The sequence below is a fragment of the Budorcas taxicolor genome, chromosome 15 (genome assembly GCF_023091745.1).
Source record: "Budorcas taxicolor isolate Tak-1 chromosome 15, Takin1.1, whole genome shotgun sequence".
NCBI classification, from domain to species: Eukaryota; Metazoa; Chordata; class Mammalia; order Artiodactyla; family Bovidae; genus Budorcas; species Budorcas taxicolor.
The window spans coordinates 33,482,598-33,484,535 of record NC_068924.1 but is presented as its reverse complement, the minus strand read 5'-3'; the positions used below and the strand labels follow the sequence as shown (position 1 = coordinate 33,484,535).

Here is a 1,938-nt window from a genome sequence, read left to right as displayed (position 1 = left end):
AGGAGAAGCTGAGGGTCCAAACCAATTGCTGGAAAAATGCAAATTATCCTCTCAAGTCTAAAGAAAGGTTTTCAGTTTTGTTTTATTTTAATGTATGGTAAGTGGGGAAAAAAAACATAACTGCTACAGAGGTTTCCTTTTTAAAAAATATTTTTTGATCTGGGCCATTTTTAAAGATTTTATTGAATTTGTTACAATATTGTTTCTGTTTTTTTTTTTTTTAATGTTTTGATTTTTTGGCCTCAAGGTATGTGGGATTTTAGTTCCGCACCCCCTGCATTGGAAGGAAAAGTCTTAACCACTACGCTGCCAGGGAAGTCTCTGCTACAGAGGTTTCTAAGGAAACATCACATGTACAGGGTTTTCTGTGTTTTATCCCACTTGGCTCTCCGGGATCTAGAGCAGTGTCAGACGTATCAATACATAATTGGTGAATGAATGAAGCTTAAAGAGAAGGAGCTGCTTTTTAATGGAAATTATTGCTTATTGGAGAGGATGCCATCTCCTTCCTTGAGAATGGTTAAAGACAAAATAAATCCTCATTTATCTTTAAAATCATAGAATCTTAAAAAAAATATATAGAATGTGATGCTGGAAGGAACCATAGAGATCATCGATTTAATCTCTTCATTTGGTTTCTTTCATTTACATCACAGATGAGGAAAACGAAAATCAGAGAGATAAACAACTCACCACAGGTCACACAGCAACTTTCTGGCAGACCCTACAGTGAATCTCAGTCTTCACTCCTGACATTTTCTAAAAGAACAATGATGTTCCAAGTTTTCAGCTGTGATTTACTGTAAGAAATACATCATGACCCAGTACACATCCACACAATTACACACATAACACTAAAAAGAATTTCATGAAACAATACCCACTTTTTCCATGTAATTAATGTACCCTGGACTACTGTCTACTCCATTTCATTTTTTTGTATATTATTCTGATCACAACTCACTAAATTCACAACTAACAATTTAAAAAACAGTCTGGTGCTCGCTTCGGCAGCACACATGCTAAAATTGGAACAATACAGAGAAGATTAGCATGGCCCCTGCGCAAGGATGACATGCAAATTCGTGAAGCGTTCCATATTTTTTGCAAATAGAACTGCCATATGACCCAGCAATCCCACTGCTGGGCACACACACCGAGGAAACCAGAATTGAAAGAGACACATGTACCCCAATGTTCATCGAAGCACTGTTTATAATAGCCAGGACACGGAAACAACCTAGATGTCCATCAGCAGATGAATGGATAAGAAAGCTGTGGTACATATACACAATGGAGTATTACTTAGACATTAAAAAGAATACATTTGAATCAGTTCTAATGAGATGGATGAAACTGGAGCCGATTATACAGAGTGAAGTAAGCCAGAAAGAAAAACACCAATACAGTATACTAACACATATATACGGAATTTAGAAAGATGGTAACAATAACCCTGTATGCGAGACAGCAAAAGAGACACAGATGTATAGAACGGACTTTTGGACTCTGAGGGAGAGGGAGAGGGAGGGATGAGTTGGGAGAATGGCACTGAAACATGTATACTATCATGTAAGAAACGAATCACCAGTCTATGTTCGATACAGGATACAGAATGCTTGGGGCTGGTGCACGGGGATTATCCAGAGAGATGATATGGGGTGGGAGGTGGGAGGGGGGTTCGGGTTTGGGAACTCATGTACACCCGTGGCGGATTCATGTCAATGTATGGCAAAACCAATACAGTATTGTAAAGTAAAATAAAGTAAAAATAAAAATTAAAAAAAATTTTGAATTAAAAAAATAAAAAACATTCTGCTATAGCACCTTGCCTATTATGACTCTGCAGGCTAAAGTCCTCCAGAATCTTCTTCCATGCAGAAAAGAACTAGAGTGAGCAGGTTCCTGCTCACTTGGCCCAAAGATCCCAGTTTTATG

The 1,938-nt window shown here is 37.9% G+C and overlaps 1 non-coding gene across 1 annotated transcript; it reads left to right on the top strand.

The window, feature by feature from the left end:
* The first annotated feature begins 998 nt into the window (after positions 1-998).
* On the top strand, positions 999-1,105 carry LOC128061048 (U6 spliceosomal RNA). Its single transcript, XR_008200669.1, has one exon. It is a non-coding gene; the product is annotated as a U6 spliceosomal RNA (small nuclear RNA).
* Positions 1,106-1,938: the final 833 nt, after the last annotated feature.